The 18,659-nt window shown below is 48.7% G+C and overlaps 1 protein-coding gene across 1 annotated transcript in view; it reads right to left on the bottom strand.

Annotated features, from left to right (window-relative positions):
* RAF1 (Raf-1 proto-oncogene, serine/threonine kinase) overlaps positions 1-4,242 on the bottom strand; it is a 63,063-nt gene extending 58,821 nt beyond the window's left edge. Inside the window, exon 1 of the mRNA XM_041427539.1 lies at positions 3,968-4,242. The gene's annotated coding sequence lies outside the window, so the exon portion shown is untranslated. The remainder of the gene's footprint in view (positions 1-3,967) is intronic.
* Positions 4,243-18,659: the final 14,417 nt, after the last annotated feature.

Here is an 18,659-nt window from a genome sequence, read left to right as displayed (position 1 = left end):
AATAGAATAGAACATTCTGACAGAATTCTGGACTCTTTCTCTGCAGCCACCAAAGTAAAAAGGTTTCTCTCTTGATGCCCCCAATACACTTCCTGCTACCAGGGTAACAAAATATTTGAGGCAAGGAGAAAGAGTGGTGATTCCTGGCTGGAAATATTCAGAGGAGGTGACAAGCTTGGGACCCTCAGACATGAGGTTCTTCCAGCAGGGACTCCTGGACACCTTGTGGGATCAAAATGAGCAAGGCTTAAACCTGAGTGTCAAACTGAATCTGCTGGTATCCAATTGACTGCAAAAGTTAATATCATCCTGGGCACCAAAATGAACAAGGATTTAATTAAACTTCCACTCTGATGAAAAATTAAATAAGCCCAAACACCTTTTATGGGAGAGCTGTGTAACTACAGCAGGGTTTTGTGCAAGGATCAGTGCAGTGAATTTTGGAGTGGATGCCGCTCCATCCTTGGGCTTTGCTGGCAGCTCTGCTCCTCTTTGGGGCTTTCTCTGCCCCACCAGGAGGGATGTGGCAGCTCAGTGCTCAGGAGGAGAAGCACAGCAACATTCTCATGTTCCCCCAGAGTGAGGAAGGAGCACCGAGCACACCCCAGCGCAATCCAAACCAGAGGGAGGTGGGGAAAAAGTGAAAAATGTCACATTTAGGCTTCAGAGGTGAGGGAGGCAGCGAGCACATCAATGACCAGAGAGCCCAGGAGCAGAGGGAGTGCTACCTTCACCACGGTGTGCAGGGCAGGGAGCCTACATTAATTAACTACATTGATTAACCACAGTAATCCAGTCTACAATGCCCGAAACACTCGTCCCAACCTTCTTCCTTCAGATTGTGAGGAAATATGGGATACCTGTCAGTGAAGGGAAATGCAGTGTGCCCTTGGAGCTTAGAGGGGAGAGTACAGCAACAGAACATTTGGGGAAATAAACTTAATGCACTTCCATTTTGTTACTCTTTCTCCCCCAGCCTGATGAATGGTAGCTTATTAGGGATTTGGATTGGGAATGTAACTTGACGTTAGGTTTAACTTGTAAACTCCTCTTTCAACACAGAGGACAAAATGTGCTCCATTGTCCAGCACAAGCAGGTATCCCTGCCAAGAAAAAGGACACTGGCCGGGGGGTTCTGATGGCTGTTGTTTGGCACAGGCCTGTGTTTGTAAAAAAGCTCCATTTCCAGTCATTTGGGTGGGGAGTTTTTATGGAAAAAGCTTGATTAGGTTGCTTTCCTAAGGAGAGGAAGCTTATGTAATGGCTCAGTCTATCTCCTGCTCCAAATTTCATACATATTTGACACATGAGTCAAGGCCTCAAGAAAAATTAATTTTCTAAAGTTTCTTGGAAGTCAGCAGCTGAAGACAGAAAAAGGAACCATGTTCATTCCTCAGCTGAAGGAAAGAAAGAACTCAGGCACCAAATATTCCTGTTTATGCAGCAGGCTGGTCAGTGCCCATGTACCTGAGGCTGAATGAGCCCCAGCACGTGAGGGGTTTGCCCCCTGAAATGAGAACCACAGTAAAGATAGCCTTATTTTTATATATTATATAAATATATATATATATATATATATATATATATCCCTTTACATATTTATTTATCCTTATATATACACATTTATCCTTTTATATATATATATATATGTATTTATTTATTTATCCTTACATATAAATATATGTAGTTATCCTTACAGCAGAGGTGCTTTAGGGATGAGACCACATAAATCAGTGGTGAAACTGCTTTAGTCTTGCTGTTTGTGGAGCAATGGGTTTTAGGGATTTTTTTTTTCCCTTGAAATGTGCTCTGACATTCAAAACACAGTAAGCTCAGTTTCCTTGTTCTTTAAAAAAAACATGGAATACTCAACAAACTGTGCCAAAGAGGAGGCACAATGTAATTAAAACACTGGGAAATATCCACAACATGCTGGTCCTTGGCCATTTCACTCTGGAATGAATGGACAAGGGTGGGGAATCACCTCTGATCCACCTCTCTCAGCTCACTTGGATTTCCCCAGGTTGCCAGGAATGACTGGAGCTGCTCAAGTGCAATCTGCTGTCTCTGATTTTGCTGAGGAATAATAGAAATGCAGTGATATAACTGCAGGAAGCTGTCCAAAAGCATAAAATACTTCACTTTTTTTTTCCCCGCCCTGATATCTGTGTCATTCCCTTTGCATTTGTTGTCCACAGCCTGAATTCCTCAGATAACTTTGCTGCAGACTTAAGTTTTACTGCAGATATGGAAAACTGCCTGGAAGTTTTGCTCCTTGGTTGTTCTGGCTGCTTGCCAGCCTCAGTAATACTCAAGATGCAATACATCCAACTTTCTCCAGCAATCATTCTATAAAATACAGCCATTTATAAAATAAAGGATCCCATACAAAATTAGCTGCTACCTTAATTAATGACTGCAGGAAGCAGTAAAAGCGAGCCTGGCCCAGCTCTTTGGAGGGCTAATTCTAATTCTGCTGGAGAGGTGAGGTGAGGCTGAAATACATCAGTACGGGGCTAACCTTGAGGTCAGTGAGCATTGCAGATTTTCAGAGAATAGTGGGATAATTTCCTGCCCAAAAACCAGAGGATGTTGGTGGCTCTGACTGCACCCTGCGCACACCCTGAAGCTGTTCCCAGCACCCGCTGCTAGAAAATTAATGTGGGGACACCTGATTTGTACCGGGCAACTCTTTTAACAAAAACTGAGCTGATTTCTGGGAGACAGAGCTCGGACCAGGAGGAAAAGTCCTGAATAAGGAGTGGAGCTGCATGAGGCACAGAGGGACAGATTTGGAGCTGCCCGAGAAGGTGACACACATCACACACTGCACATCCAGCGCTGGGATAGCCCTGCCCAAGGGATGCACAGGGGACCTGGGCTGTCTGTGCAGGGCCAGGGGGTGGGTTGGATGATCTGTGGGTCCCTCCTGACTCAGATATTCCATGAACCCATTAAAAACACCCAAATAATGTTGGCAGAAGTCACCTCCAGCTTCCCTCAGAAGGAGCTGCTGTTCTTAAGGTGAAGAACTGTGGGGGTCCCGTGCCCTGGGCTTCCCCAAAGAAGCCAAGCAAGCCCTCAGAGCACACACCGGGCAGGTGCTGGCGCCGGGCCCATCCTGCAGCCCCTCAGAGCAGCCCAGGCTCGGCAGCCCCGGAGCACACGGCCAGGCCCAGCTCCACAACCAGCTCATCCTAAAGGTCTTCAACCCATTCATCCCGTGCTCCTGTGACTCCCAGCGCCCCCAAAACCCCGAGGAGAGGCAGGATTAAACTGTGGCACACTCGGAAAAGCCAGGCCTTTGCACTCATCAATGTCAGCCATCATTTGGAAACTCCGGGCCCACATGCAGGGAGCTGCCGGCGCTCTGGGAGCCCCGGGACCGTGCGGATGTAATCCATTGTTATGCAAACACACGGCTGCTTTTAAACCTCTCTTTCACACTCCTGGCGGGTTTGGTTTCAAAGCACCCAAAACGGAGGCAGAGATAAAGCTTCTGCTTTAAAAGAGGCTTCGATTAAACCTGGAAAGGGTTTTTGCAGTCAAAGGGTCAAAGGCAAGCGGTCTGCCAGCCTGAAATGGAACTGTGCTGCTCCAGGAAAGGGCAGTCACGCTCGAAAATACAACTCTGTACCTGGTAAACATTAATCCCTGTATCTATTTAATATTTAAATAGAAAATGACAATTTCAAAGATTATTAGATTATGATTGTGCTCAGAAAATGTGGAAATTTCCACCAAATCCTTCATACACAATGCATAAACCGCCCCTTAGAAATAGCACTGGGGCTTTTCCATCTGATTGCAGACTAATTAATTTAACCTTTGGAAGCAGGTTTGGTAAGTGTTTAATCCTGACCCTTTAGCCTGGATTCACAGATCCATTATTAACCTTCCAGACAATTAAAGGTGCTGCAAAAAGCCGTGAAAAGCCCATTCCCCCATCAGACCCCTCAGGACTCACCAGAACCGTGTTCCCACACCCAGCACCATCCAGGGGTTTGGATCCCAGGGGAATCCCAAGGCTGAGCCAGGTGTGCCTGGGGTTGGGAGGTCTCAGGGCCAGCAGGGCCGATGGTTCTGCCTCCCAAAAGGCTCCAAAGCCTTCTTTGTTGAGCACAAACACCTGGAGCCGCAGGCTGGGCCCTGAGGGCTAAAAACAGGCAAACCCAGAGGCTCAGTTTAAACCGCCCAAAATGTAGGTGCTTTCCCCCCGGGGCTGCTCCAGCTTTTCCTCCAGCTTTCCTGGAATTTTAATATCCCGCTCTCTTCGGGGTTTGTGCTTTGGATGCTTTTATTTTTAGCTGCAGCGCTCTGCAGAGCCTGCCTGACGCCAGCACGCGTAACCGGAGCCGAGTCCCTGCGAGCCAGGGATCGCAGCCACCCGAGCACAAAGCCTGGCTCTGGGCACGACCTGGGGCCTGAGCCCGGCTCTCATCTCCTGCCTGGGGACAGCAGCAAGGCGACCTCATCAGAACACGCAGCAGAGCCGGGCAGGGTGAGGGGCGAGCAAATAAAAATCAAAGATGCAAAGAGGTCTGTCCCAAAACAGATCAGTGCGAGCTGAGTGCCAGAAGCAGGAGGTCACAAAGAAAGCCAAGGTATTTCCCTGCAGTAACCCAGACACAGGGCAGGCTGCCTTTGGAAGGGCTGCTGGCAGCAAGGTTGGCTTGGTGGGTAAATCAGGACAGGGCACATGTCCCAGGTCATGGTTGTCACTCTGTTCTTCTAAGTTCTTCTAAGTTCTTCTAAGCCTTCTGATGTTTACATTCTTGTAATGAAGGTTCTCACACACTTTCATGTAAATAATTATTGCTTTTACATTCTTTGGAGGAGGAGAAATTTGATGGACTGTTGGTTTGTCCAGCATCATTGGAGAGGTGGCACTTTCATCCTCCAATCCACTGTCACTTTTGAAAGTCTGTAGATATGAGAGTCAGGCTTCTCCTCCTTCTTCTTCTCCTTCTTCTTCTTCTCCTTCTTACCTTGGAGTTTCAGTGCCCATTCCAGATAAATCAGGGCCACATCTCCTACCCAGCTGTCAGCTCTTTGCCTTTCCCTTCCACACTGTACAACTGGAATAAATCTGGCTGGATCACCTCACCTGAACTTACCTTTTAGTTCTCTGTCCTGTAGCAGAGAAGCAAGTGAATGATTGCCAATTTATCTGATTGAGAAATTGTTCATCCTGAACTATTCCAGGACCTGTAACCACAGCAACATGTCTACAACAGAGTGTGATTGTCCAAGGAAGGAGAACACGAGTGTAGGGAGGCATTTCACTCCCCAGAGGTGCCAGGCTGCAGAGCCTGGGCTGCAGTGGAGGGTTCAGCCTGCCCAGCCCAGGGCAGTCACTGCTCCTGCTGCAGCCTGCAGGGAACAGACTTCCAGAAGCTGGGAATGCTGCCTCCTGCCTTCTGTTGCACTGTGCTTTGTGGCTGTGTTCTGGCAAGGCTCGAGTTTGTTGTCAGGAAAGAGGAGAAATCAAGGCAAACAGAAAGCACTGGGCTTGCCATGGAATGGGGACATCATGGAGCTCCACGTGGGGAGGCAGGAATGCTGGGCTGCCAGGATGGGTTTCCTGGAGATCCAGGGTGTGTGTGACACTGGCATTGCCTGAAAATCAGCTTTTTACAAGGTAGCTTCTCTGTCCTTTCACAAGTAACAAATGCAGAGCAAAACAAGTTGCAAGCAGAGATCTCACCAGAGCAGCTGTGACCTGTCAGTTTTCTCCACCCCCATGAAGTTTACAGATTTGGGGGTTTTTTATTCCTGGCATATTTAAAACTGGTTTGGGCAAATGAACTAACCTGAGCCTGTTTCCTTGGCAAAGTGGCATTATTTCACATTTGCTCACCTGACTGGAGCAGCTCTGCCAGCTCTCCCTGGTGCCACCTCGCACAGGGCAGGAGGAGTTCTGCCTGCACCGCTCTGCTGGGGCACAGACTGGAAGGGACTGGAAAAACACACCTCAGGCACCCTCCTGTGTCCTCATCCTCTTGCTTTTCAGATGCCCTTTGGATCTCCTGGTCCTGCTCATTCCTGATGAGCCCTTCATTTTCTTTGTCCGAGTCACAGACTCCTAAATGGAACCACAAGAAAAGTGACATTATTTCCCCTCAGCGCTGCATATCAGAGTTCAGGAGCTGCTGTTGCCACTGTGATGCTGCAGTGCCTCATCACATCAAGCACAGCTGAAGTGAAAAACTTGCTACTCTTTCATGTTGATGCAAATTTTCCACAGAATTGTTCTTCCCATCCAGATTTTTCCTGAAGTGACCCCAAGCCTCACTTTCTCTTCCTGCTGCTGGCTGGCAGCCTGAGACACCTCCTTGAAAGTGCTTCAGATTCAGGCTCAAATTGTCGATTTGCCCATGTCCCACTTGAAAGTGCTTCAGATTCAGGCTCAATGATGAGCCCAAAATTGTCGATTTGCCAATGTCCCATTGCCTTGCTCTTTTTTTTTTTTTTTTTTTTTTTTTTTTTTTTTTTTAAGGGGTAGAAGAGCAATGGTGATTTGTTAAGGGGATTTCTGATCTGCTCTTTAATTTTTCTGGTTTCTGACATTGTGGATGCACAGACTCTGCAGGGAGTGTGAGCTGACCCAGCAGCTGGCAGAGAGCTCTGGAATGTTACAACTGCCTCAGAAATCTCCCAGCTTGGTCCACAGGGCTTGGAGGAGGGATCAAGGCAGAAAATGCAGCGACTGCTGAGACTGGGCTGGTCCCTGGGAAGGTGGGAGCAGCTCTGGACTATCCAGCACCGGGGAGCCCCCTGAGGTGAGCACAGCCCCATCCAGCCTGGCCTGGGACACTGCCAGGGATGCCAGCAGCCACAACTGCTCTGGGCACCTGTGCCAGGGCCTGCCCACCCTCACAGGGAAGTTTTTCCTTAATATCCCATCCCACCCTGCTCCCTTTCCATCTGAAGCCATTGCCCTTGGTCCTGTCCCTGCTGGCCCCGGTAAATAATCCTGCCCATCCTCCCTTCAGGCACTGGGACACCACAGTGGGGTCACCCCAAAGCTGAGCAACCCCAGCCCCCTCAGCCTGTCCTCAGAGCAGAGCTGCTGCAGCTCTCTGACCAGCCTGGTGGTCTCCTCTGGACTGGCCCCAAAGCAGATCTGAGGAGCAGAACAGGAAAAATGGGACAGCACACTCTCTTGCTTGGGAAGAAATTCCATCAGAATATTCCATGAGAAATTCCATGGATGGCCACAGTACAATCCCTTTAAACACTGTAAATACACACTTATCTTACAACCCAGGACAAATGCTGAGACCCAAAGCATGATGGGGGGATATATAACAAGTTCTTTAATACATTTCCTTGCTAGAAGCGATGTTAAGTGTGCTCTGTGTTTACACAGAGCTCTGCATGTGCAGGGCAGTGCTTTGGGGTGATGGGTGGTGCAGAAGTGTCTGTGCTGGGCAGGGGAAGCAGGCAGATGTTCCAGGATGTGCACTCAGCAAGCTGAGGCAGGGGTGGAGAGAAAAGGGGGTGCTGGGGGTGGAACACAGAGTTACCATTTCTGTCTTGCTTCACTCAGCCACTTTGTTGCCTTTCTCTCAGCAAGAAACAGGGAGGAGGGAGTCCCTGAGTGCAGGACACACAAGAAGCCTAAAGCTGCTGCAGTGTAAATATTTGTACAGCAGACAGCGAGTCCTGTGCCTTGGGGGAAACAGAAATTCTGCTCTGTTCTCTGCACAAGGGTATTTTATATTCAAACCCTAATCTGTGAGGCTGCCACCAAAACCCAGCTTATTTACAACCAATCTCTACAAAGAGATTCCTTCCTACCTGCCCTGACATGGCCTTGTAGGCACCTTGCTCTTTGCTCTGTTGATTTATTATTTCTTTTTTTTGGACATGATAAAAACCATTAATCTGGGAATCTGTACTGGGCAGAAGGCAGGGCTGAAACCCAAATACACTGAGATAGTTGTGGAAGGCATGTATAATTCAAGTTCAAGCCCAAAGGTTTTTATTCAGTACTGTAACTTCAGAGAGAGCAATTTTAGCTGTGTTTTTCAGCAGGCATGAGAGTATCCACACAGTCTGATCTGCAGGATCTGCACTTGGGGTCTCTCAGGGAAGAACTGGACTCTCACCTTTCATTTAAGTTACTTTATGGAAGGTCTTGTCTCTCTTTTTTGTTGAGTACAGAGTGTGCCAGGACAAGCTGAGCCAAACCATTGTACATTAATTCCTCCAAACCATTGTACATTAATAGGAGGACCTACCTGCCCTGACATGGCCTTGTAGGCACCTTGCTCTTTGCTCTGTTGATTTATTATTTCTTTTTTTTGGACATGATAAAAACCATTAATCTGGGAATCTGTACTGGGCAGAAGGCAGGGCTGAAACCCAAATACACTGAGATAGTTGTGGAAGGCATGTATAATTCAAGTTCAAGCCCAAAGGTTTTTATTCAGTACTGTAATTTCAGAGAGAGCAATTTTAGCTGTGTTTTTCAGCAGGCATGAGAGTATCCACACAGTCTGATCTGCAGGATCTGCACTTGGGGTCTCTCAGGGAAGAACTGGACTCTCACCTTTCATTTAAGTTACTTTATGGAAGGTCTTGTCTCTCTTTTTTGTTGAGTACAGAGTGTGCCAGGACAAGCTGAGCCAAACCATTGTACATTAATTCCTCCAATAGGAGGATTTTCCTTCAGACTGGGGAGGCTGTGATCTCCTCTCTCTTGTTCCACTGGGAGAGAAAAACTGCTCCTCTGTCAAATGCTGGCCAGATGCAGCTCTTGGAGCTGCTTTGTCAATCCAGGCTTTTCACTGACACATTTTCCACGTGCAGCTCCAGACCTCAGCTGACAATGTGCCTGTCACTTGTGCCATCAGCCAAAATGCTCCAATATCTGCTTTATAAGTGTTTCCTTAAACATGGCAAGAAGTGCACCCCTCATTTGTTATGTATCATGGTCTGCACATGTCCATAATATCATATATATATATATATATATATCCATAATATCATTAATAATATGAACTTTGTACTACCTTTGACCTAATGTTTTTTTGTGTCCAGGGAAATCACCTGAATTAGTTCACTGATGAAGAAGCATTCTTTATACAAAGAATATTTTCAAGGAGCTCAGGTTCCCACCACTACCACTCTGTTGCTGACCTGGACTTGATTCTTTAGTGTTGTTCCAGTGTTTTAACCTGATTTCTTTCTGTTTTGGGTCTGATTTCTGGTTGTTTGTGCAGCTGAGAGGAAGGCCAGTGCTTTCAGAAGTGCAGGTACCCACCTGGATGCCGGCAGCAAATCAGAATATTGCCTGCAGTTAAGCATGTCACTGATAAAATAAGCAACTAAATTCATTTTAGATGGTTTAATACAGTGCTTAAAGAAATACTTATTTTTCAGAATCAAAGCAGGCCACCCTACCTGGTCTCTTTTTGCATCTCTTCTCTTCTGATAGACTTAACTGCAAACCTTATTGGTTAAAATATGCCCTATGCACTCATTCTTGTGGCTTAATACTCAACAAAATTAAAAGGAAAATAACCAAATCCTGGATTTCGCTCAGCAATTGCTGTACCTGGTCACTTGGACATTCGAGGATGATGCAATAGTTCACTTTCTGTTTGCTTTTCTCATGCAGCTCCCTCGCCCTGGAGCCTCCTTGTGACATAAATTGCTTTATAGAGGAGACACTGGAAAGCAGGAGCCAAATGTGAGCAGGGAGTGAACTCCCCTGTGACCATTACATCACTGAGGAGCAGCACCAGCCTCTCTCTTTTCCAGAGGAGAGCAATCACACCATATTGCTAAAGAGAAAACTGGATATTTCTGTACATCTGGGACAGGGCTGAGCCTGAAAACGATGCAGAAGTAATATCATTTTGGAGAAAAAAGAACTCTCTTTTTTTTTCCTTACCTCATAAAACTGATGACTGGAATGATTCTGAAGGTTTGGGGTGAGCTGGGGTGTCAGGAGTTCAGGAGTGCAGCAGGAAGCACTGAACTGTTGGATTTATAAACTGCCCTGAGAGCAGCTCAGGAGAGGCAAAACCAAGAGAGGATCCCAGAGTCCTCCCAGTCAATAATTACACCTGGGCTAAAATGAGGATTTGTGGGGAAGAAATCTGGGCTTTGGTCTCCCTGCCATCCATGCCCATGGATAAATTCCCCGTGCTGCCCTGATTTATCCAGTGACAGAGTTCTGGGTGTCACCCTGATCAGCGTGCAAACAGAGCACCCCAAGGGCAAGGGGCAGCAGGAAAGACACACAAAACGGGGATTTTGAGACATTTCTGCTGGAACCAGGTCCTCAGACTCGCCCAGCTGTTGGTTCATGCCCCAGACCCAGGAAAGGCAGCTCTGCAGGCGTTTGCCTTCCTGATGCAGGTCGGGAGCCAGCAGCAGAACAAAGGCACTCCTTGGGCTGATAAGGACCCGGTGCTTTGTGGCTGAAACTGGATCCGCGGCGCTGGGAGCTGGTTCCATGTGCGGGGAGGGAGGAGTGTCCGGCCCCATCCCCTGCTATCAGCCGGGGATGGCAGCCAGGGCTCCGATCCCTGGTATCAGCCGGGGATGGCAGCCAGAGCTCCCATCCCTGTTTTCAGCCGGGGATGGCAGCCAGAGCTCCCATCCCTGTTTTCAGCCGGGGATGGCAGCCAGGGATCCCATCCCTGCTGCCTGAGCCAGCTCCTGATGGGGCAAGATCCAATCTGTGCACAAGCTGGGGAGCTTTGCTTTCTGCAGGATTTTGAAACTCCAATCAAAATTAAAATAGCAGTTAAGTTTCGGATCTAAGAATTTAACAACTTAGTAGCAATAAGAACTTTATTTTCTGGGGTCAGATGTTCTAAGAGTTCCATCCCCTGAGAGCCACCCCTGTGTAAGGTGTTTTTCACCTAGGAATTGATTATGTTAATGAACTGCTCACTCCAGGCTTGCTTTCACACGGGAACTTGCAAAGTGCTGGCTTTCCTTAGAAGAAACGACAGGTTAGCTACCGATATAACAGAGCAGGCTGGATTTTATGAGGCCTTTTTCTTATAATTTTTCCACTTTACTCCCATGCTGAGCATCCCTGGGCCGGCAGAGCTGAGCTCTGGTCGTTGCCGTCAGCCATGGACGGGAATGCCAGCTCCTCTGAAGGCACTGTGGGGACACAGGGCTTGCTCAGAGCCACCAGTGACTCATTTATTGCCCAAACGTTCGGGCTGTCTCACACAGGGTCTAAATTCCACATGGCCCCCACCCCTGAAGCTCTTTTTCTAGAGGGAGCGTGCAGGAATGGCGAGGTGCTGATCTGCTGGCACATTTCCTGCTCTCCAGCCAGGCTGGCACGGCCACGGGCAGCAGCTGACTCAGGCCCAGCACTCTGGGGCACTTCTGTGCCTCCAGGGGCCAGAGGAGATGCTGGGCCACTCCTTGCTGAAGCACTGGGGCAGCTGCCACACTGTCACTGCCGCTGCTAGTAGTGAAGGGCTGGGACTGTTTTCGAGCTAAAAATGATTTATTGCTCAGACAAACATCAGTCTCAGGGGCTGTGAGATTTTAGAGGAGCAAGCATTCAGCCCTAGCTCAGGAGCAGTCACAAGTTCTTTGTTACAAGGCAATACAGAATTTCTAACCCAATGGACAGCTGGCACAGGGTTTATTTTGCTTTTCTAACCCATCGCCTTTACTCACTTCTGCTGCACTGCAGACACTTTTGTCCAATGGCTTCTGTGTCACTTGCACACAAATGCTTCTGTTATAACTCCTGAACTCTCAGCTCACTCCACACAACCCCACCCCTACACTACAAACCCTTCACCATCTTACCAGTGCAGTTTCTCACTTACTTAAGGTATATTCTTATAACTGTAGAACCATAAGTTTATTATTTTTCTGCTTAATATCTGTATATTGTATTTTTACATCAATCCAAGCTTCTTCGAAGGCTGCAGATCAAACCCTTCAGTGTCTGTGGAAGTTTCTGTTTTTCCAATTCCCACACCACACCAGAGTGAAGCTTTCACCTTTGTGCAGTATTAAATCAGAAAAGTCCTTCAGAGAGAGGCGTTCCTGCATCTCTGCGTGCTGCAATTTCATATCCTGGATACTTTATGGTGTATGCAAAGAGCAAATACAGCAGGAGTGAGGTTTACCTTGCAGAGGGAAATGCCCAGAGCCAAGTGACCTTCACAAAGTCACTGATTTCTGCACACTCAGCCCATGGCGTTTGGGGTCATTCCTGTTTCTCCCATCCTGCAGAGACCCCGAGAGGGGAGAGCTCCTGCAGCACCCACAGGAAGGAGAGATTTCCTTTGTAGGGACAGGGGCTGCTCTGTGCAGTAGCAGGGCAGGAGGGCTGGCCCTGGGAAATTGTGACATCCAACCCCCAGGGCTTTGTGCCACCCTAGCACTGACCCCAGTCAGGTTGGGACAATGTCTCCCAGAGCAACCCCAGCCGGTGCTGCTGAGCCCAGAGTCACCAACAGCTGCTTCCCCTCAGCACAAGCAGAATTCTGAAAGGTGGTCAAAAATGGCAAAGTTTCAGATCTGAGCTCAAACAGGGCACCAGGGAGGGTAAATCCTGCAAGAGCCAACTTCCCAAGTGTTCTCACAGGGAGATCCAGAATGCCAAGGGCCTTGCTTGGTGCTCTAGAGGGTTTGGCTGTCAGAGTTCCTGAACTGACATCCTGGTACGAATCCAAGATTTCTGGCTTGTTTCCAGATTCCAGCCCAGCCTGGGAAGAGTTAACAATAATCTCCCTGCTGCCCTGCAGGGAATTGTCCTGCAAAATATCTGCAGGCAGCTAGAAACAAATACCTGCAGAGGTAGAGGAGCATGGGGGCATCTGAGAGGCTCTGTGCAGCTGCAGACAAGAACAGCAAATTCCTCTGCTGGCCGTGTGTGAAGCCAGGAATGGCTGTGGCATGGTGGGCTGGAGAGGTGAGGCGTTCAGGATCTGAAACAACTCCTTCAGTCACTCTGTCCTTTTCTAAAGGGTAGAAAACTTTTCTACTCTTTAGAGTAGAAACTACTAAGAGTAGAAACTTTTCTAAAGAGTAGAAAAGGATTTGAATAAAGTAGAGAAAGAGAAATAAAGTTCTGTCACTTTCTCTACTTTATTCAAATCCTGCATCACAAAGGCTCGTTAATGCTTGAGCAAACAAAAGCAAAGCAAAACCTCAAAGTGCTGAGTTCACTGGTGGGAGGGGAGTGCTGGAGCTGGCATGTCTTGGCCCTCGACTAAAATATTCCAGCTGCAAGGACATAAAGAACATGTGGGAGCTCCTGCAGCCAAGTGCTTGCCATCCCTACACCAGAGTGTGCATCTGGGCTCGGAGGGTTTGAGGTGCTGCAGCTCATTAGGGAGCACAGCTGCACGTGGAAGGGGCACTGCACGTTTTGGGGTGGGTTTGGAGCCTGTGGGACTGAGCCAGTGTGGTGGCACACGTGGCTGCGCTGTTTAGGGACACAGATGCTGTTCAAGGGCAGTTGTGCACCTTGAGCAGGACTGGGAAACAACACAAACATTTACACCTCTCACCTAAACCTCAGCCACTAAAGAAGTAAAAACCTCAAAAGCCACTGTGCCAAATCGAGCTGCATTTCACATTTTGCTTCCCAGCCCCAGGGAGCCAAAGCTGACCCAGCAGAGAGCTCCAAAGAATGAAACCAAATAAATACCTGCTCAAACCAAAAGCACCAGCAGCAAACCGTTAACACCAGCTCTGGAGTCTCATTTCTTGGAAGTCGTGTGGAGCTGTCCCCTGCTCAGCGGGTTGCAGGGCCTGGCTGTGCTGTAATTGCTCTGGCACTGAGAGCCCGCTGTGAGCCAGCTCTGCTGGGATCACTGCGCTCACCACAGCTCAGGCTCAGCTCTTCTCCAGGGATCCAGATCAGGGCATGGAACTGGGAAGAAATTCCTTGAAACTTGGGCTCAGTGCTCCCCCTATCACAGGAAAACTGCTCATTATCAGCTGGGTGAGGACGTGCCACCTCCAATACCTTGAGTTTTGAATCCTGCCTGCCTCTCTGGGGAAGGCTGAAGAATAATTTAGGATTAGTTGTATGAACAAGGCCACCTCCATTTTCACTGTGTCAGCGGGTTGCAATGAACAAACAAAATTTGGTTGTTCATGAATACATTACCCAACTGAAAACACAAAGCTTTGACTAAATATTTTCCTTTTTAGGCTGTTTTCTTTAATATTCAGATGGAAATATGTTCACTCAGCTGGTGATGTGTAAAACAGAAGGGCAAGGCCAAGCTGTAGTGACTTGACTTTGCATTGCACAAGTAGAGGTGAGTATTTGAAAAAAAAAAAAAAAAAAAGAAGTTATTTTTGTAATGGGAGCCCGAATTATACACTGAATGGAATAATTCTAATGCTTTAATCTCCAAGTTTTGTCAATTTACATTTTCTGCCATTTGCTCTGTTCCAATGGGTCACAGCAGGATCATATTTAGAATATGATAATAAATGTAATAATAAACTCCAAAAGGCAGCAATTGTGAGCACCTGGTATTCATGGAATGGAGAAATGACAACTGGTACTTTCAATGTAACAATTTCAGATGCTGCAACTTTTCCAGACAGGACAGAATCACAGAATATTCTGAGTTTTCCATCAGAAGATGTTGGTTCAGTGGAAACTTATTGGACTGTTTCTGGTGGACCCTTGATCTTGGCAACTCTTTCCAGGCTGATGTGAAATGAATCCTGTGTAATTGATGCCGTGGGTGGCTCCTTCCTGCTCATTTTCTCCTGCAGCCCAGGGAAACAGCAGGTTCACCTCTGTCTCTCAAGGGCTGTGCTGGTCAACATGAAGGTACAGCTTATTTTTAACAGGATTTTTAAGGACTGGAGCTCTTTCTCCACTCAAAAGAAACTCCCAGATGTGAGCACAGGGTTGTCAGTGCTCAGTGTGGGTTATTTCCCTGCATTCCCTCTCAGCTGACAGGACCAAGGGTGTAAAAATTGGATTATTGCCATTTACATCACCAGAGCCTTCCTCTGGCAAGTGGCTCCTGTGCACCCTCGGAACATCCCAGTGTGCATCCTGGGAACCCCAGTGTGCATCCTGGGAATATCCCAATGTGCATCCTGGGAATATCCCAGTGTGCATCCTGGGAACCCCAGTGTGCATCCTGGGAATATCCCAATGTGCATCCTGGGAACATCCCAATGTGCATCCTGGGAATCTCCGTGTGTACCCCGGGAACATCCCACTGTGCATCCTGGGAACCCCAGTGTGCATTTTGGGAGTCTCACCGTGCATCCTCCTGCTCCCAGGGCAACCTCTCCCTGTGTTCTCTCTGCTCCCAGAGCTCCTGCCCCGCTGGATGCTGCTGCCTGCCTTGGCAGTCTCAGCACAGCCACACCACTCCTGTCTCCAGACTTTGCTCCTTTCTATGTCTGTTTAATATTGCAGCCAAAAACCCCCTTCTCATTTCCAAATTTAGTGATTTTTGCCCTTGCTGGGATGCCTGAGGCTCTCCGTGGCCCCGCTGCCCCTCCTGCTGCGCTGCTGGCTGCTTGTGTCCCTGCCTGGTTCCCTGTGCGGGCCAGCAGAGCTGCTGAGCAGCGTCCCTGGGCCTCATTAACTCTGCTGCAGGCTCATATTTCAGATGCCACTTACAGGCTTTGGTCATAATCTTCAAAGTGGTTAATGGATCAAGCCCTAGCTACATTAAAGGCTGAATTTTGATCTGTGAACCGTCGTGACAGCTGCATTTCCTTGGGGCAAGGGAGATTACAAAGCCCAGGAGGAAGTGTGTGAAAGGGAGGAATGAGGTGATTTCAACTGAGAGAAGCAAGGGATGGGAAAAATATTGGGAAGCTACTGTACAGATGCAGACATTTCAAACCCGAGCCACTCCAAACAGTGATTCCCCATTGCATCCCAGCAATCAAACCTCAGCACCATCCTCGGAACAAATGCTCAGTAAATTTTTCAGCTACAAATTTTGCTTTAAACACAAAGTTCTCCAGCAGCCATGCGCTGGGAATGTTTTTTCCCTCGTCCTCAGACGTGTGGCTGCATTCACAGAATGCCCCAGTGCTAAGAGATTGTCTGGAAGCAGAACCAACAACAAAAATTAGTGCAAAATATTCAAAAAAGAAACAATCAACTACAGATGAGGAGTCTCTTCTTCAAGAAGTTCTTTCTGTGAAGCTGCTGAATACAGTGCACCGTTTACTTCTGCAGATAAACCAGAGGTTTTCATTCCCATTCTGAGCTAAATTAGTGCATTTCAGGCTCGGTGTTTATCCAAACACAAAGGTCCCACTGCTTCATCTCCCACGGAGGTTCCAGCCAGCCCAGCGAAACTGGTATAAACACTTTGTAAAGGCTCTTCGTTTAGTTTATGTCGGCTCGGGATGTGTTTATGGCAACCCAAAATAAGCTATTCTTACACTCCACTACAAATGTCAGCCAACATCTTGCACGGATTTGGGCCGCGCCGGTTTAAAATAGACTTTCCCCGCGAGCAGCGCGGCTCTCCGCCCGGCGCAGGGCGCGTCCTCCCTCTGGCGGCGGCCGCGGGCGCTCCCCGAGCCGGGAGAGCCCCAGGACGGGTCCGCTTCTCTGTCCCGAGCCGCCCTGGCAGCAGGGACACCGCACCCGCTGTTGTTTCTGCGTCCGGACAGCTAGAAAGACAGCTTTATAAAGAGAGAATTGCAAAATAATCGAAGTTGTTCATTTAGAATCATTTTGGAGTAATGTAACTGCTGAATTACCAGTAAGCGCTGCTGGTGAATTGATCATGTACTGGCTGCTGGTATAGAATCACAGAATCCCAGACTGGTTTGGGTTGGAAGGGACCTCAAAGCCCATCCAGTGCCACCCCTGCCATGGCAGGGACACCTTTCACTGTCCCAGGCTGCTCCCAGCCCCATCCAGCCTGGCCTTGGGCACTGCCAGGGATCCAGGGGCCGCCACAGCTGCTCTGGGAATTCCATCCCAGCCCCTCCTCACCCTCCCAGGGAACAATTCCTGCCCGATATCCCATCCATGCCTGCCCTCCAGCAGTGGGAGCCATTCCCTGGGTCCTGTCCCTCCATCCCTTCCTTGTCCCCAGTCCCTCTCCAGCTCTCCTGGCTTCCCATTGCCATAAGGACTTCAGTCCTGCCATCCCAAAGGAATGTAATTGCTGTGATTATTTTACTGGCACTATTACTGGAGTTTTTAATTTAAAATGTTGTCTAGAAGGGCTTGGTGCCAGGTGAGTCCTCTGCTCTGCTGCTCCACCCTGCCAGGGCAGAGGTGTCTGTTCCATTCAGGGACAGCAGGATGGCCAGAGGGCTGGAGCAGCTCTCCTGGGAGGAAAGGCTGGGAGAATTGGGATTGTTCACCTCGAGAAGAGAAGCTTTGGGGTGACCAAACTGTGTCCTTGCACTGCCTGCAGGAGCTACAGGAAAGATGGAGAGACAGTTTACGTGGGATGGAGTGACAAGGGGAATGGCTTCCTGCTGATAAAGAGTTTAGATCAGATGTTAAGAAGAATTCCCTCCCTGTGTGAGGGTGGGCAGGCCCTGGCACAGGGTGCCCAGAGCAGCTGTGGCTGCCCCTGGATCCCTGGCAGTGTCCAAGGCCAGGCTGGATGGGGCTTGGAGCAGCCTGGGACAGTGGAAGCTGTCCCTGCCATGGCAGGGGTGGCACTGGATGGGCTTTGAGGTCCCTTCCAGCACAAACCATTCTGGGATTCCATGATCTGCCCATCCCATACTGTGCACATTCCCCAGTGCAAATGGAATCTGGCATCCCCAATTCCTTCTTGTTAGGGATGCATCTCGTTAGGATCCAGCTCCTCCCAGGAGAGCACGGTGCTCTAAACCGGGAATGGCCGAGGAATGGGGCTGTCCCCAGGGTCACACCACTGGGAGCAGGGCAGGGCTCTTCTGCCAGTGTCCTCAAAGAAAAGGTCTAGGGGAGTGTGGGAAATGAATTTGTAGGGAATTTTTCAAGTTTGATAGGAGGTTTACATAGTATGTGTTTGTATGTAAACTTTGAGATAAAAGAAGCTGAAAATAGAATAAAAGTTTTTTTTAATGCCTCTCAGTTACCCCATCTCTGAGTCAGAAGAAAGCTTAATCTGACAGGGAAGAATAAAGAATCCACACAGGGAAGAGGATAAAGAACCCACAGGCTCATCAAGGAGCCCAGGAAGGTAAAGGTGAACAGCAAAGCCTCCTGCAGCACATTTGGGAGAGGCCCGGCCCGGGAAGGCAGAGGTGGTGCCTGCTGAAGGTGCCAGCAGCTGGTTTGGCTGTGACCTGCCCTCTTTCTGAGAGCACTGGGCAGGGTCTGCCTCGTCACCCCTGGGGACTCCTGGCCAGAGAGGAGCCCTGAATCCCGAGTGATCCCGAGTTCCCTTTGTCACAGTCATCCCCGCTGCTTGTGAAACTGCAGCGGAGGGTGGGAAAGCACTTCAGGAGAGCACTGCAGAGGATGCAGCATCTCTTCCATCCTGAGGGCAAACAGGGCTTTGATGACCTATTATATAACAAATCCGAACTGTCATTCAGTGCCAAGATGGAAACAACTCCTGTGGCTATTTAGCTTTATTCAGGAGTTGTGCACCTGGCTGCAGGGTTGGGTTCCTCCTCTCTGATCTGGGTTTTCCCCCGTGCCCAGGAGCAGAGAAGTGCCCAGGGTCAGGCAAGGACAGGTGACAGTGCAG

This window comes from Onychostruthus taczanowskii, unplaced genomic scaffold (genome assembly GCF_017590055.1).
Source record: "Onychostruthus taczanowskii isolate IOZ18803 unplaced genomic scaffold, ASM1759005v1 scaffold116, whole genome shotgun sequence".
Taxonomy (NCBI): Eukaryota; Metazoa; Chordata; class Aves; order Passeriformes; family Passeridae; genus Onychostruthus; species Onychostruthus taczanowskii.
Note: the sequence above shows the minus strand (reverse complement) of the source record. Positions and strands in the feature narration are given on the sequence as shown.